The sequence below is a fragment of the Mastomys coucha genome, unplaced genomic scaffold (genome assembly GCF_008632895.1).
Source record: "Mastomys coucha isolate ucsf_1 unplaced genomic scaffold, UCSF_Mcou_1 pScaffold6, whole genome shotgun sequence".
NCBI classification, from domain to species: domain Eukaryota; kingdom Metazoa; phylum Chordata; class Mammalia; order Rodentia; family Muridae; genus Mastomys; species Mastomys coucha.
In genome coordinates this window covers 87842544-87843352 of record NW_022196912.1, presented here as the reverse complement: position 1 = coordinate 87843352, position 809 = coordinate 87842544, and positions in this window count along the sequence as shown.

Here is an 809-nt window from a genome sequence, read left to right as displayed (position 1 = left end):
GTCAGAGCTAGTTTGGGCCCAGGCAGGGTGGAAATGGTGATCTCAGAGCCAGATCCCATCCAGGTAGCTTATTGTCTGTGCTTACAAAGACAGGCAGATCTCTGAATTCATTGCTATGTTAAAGAAAATGTACTTGCTGTCTTTTCTAAGAATCTAAGGTCATAAAATGCTGATCCATGGGGTAATCACAAAGGAACCTGCGGGGGAGGATTGAATTGATATACAAATAAAAAACTTGGCTTTATTCTGCAAGAGCTGAGCTGTCTGAAGACTTCTGGAGAGCTGTCCTAAGAACACAAAACTGGAGCGTCCTTCCCTGCCCCTTCCCTGCAAGTGGAGGGCCTACCTCCAGGGAACACTTTAAGCCAGAGACTCAGGAGTCGCCATTCTCTCTCTGGTGAGTTTCTAAGACCAGAGCAGCCAGCTTGGAGGATCAGGCCCCATGAGTCGCAGGAGACTAGCAGGGCAGCAAGGACAGGACAAGCTCTAGCCAGAGACACTAAGAACATCTAACACCAAAAAGCAAAAGATGGCGAAAAGCAAATGCAAGAATCCTATCAACAGAAACCAAGACTACTTGGCTTCATCAGAACCTAGTACTCCCACTGCAGCAAGTCCTGGATATCCCAAAACACCAGAAAAGCAAGAATTGGGTCTTAAATCATATCTCACAATGCTGATAGACGAACTTAAGAAGGACATAAATAACTCCCTTAAAGAAATACAGGAGAATACAGGTAAAGAGAGGTACAAGCCCTTAAAGAGGAAACAAAAAAATCCCATAAAGAATTACAGGAGATCACAAGTAA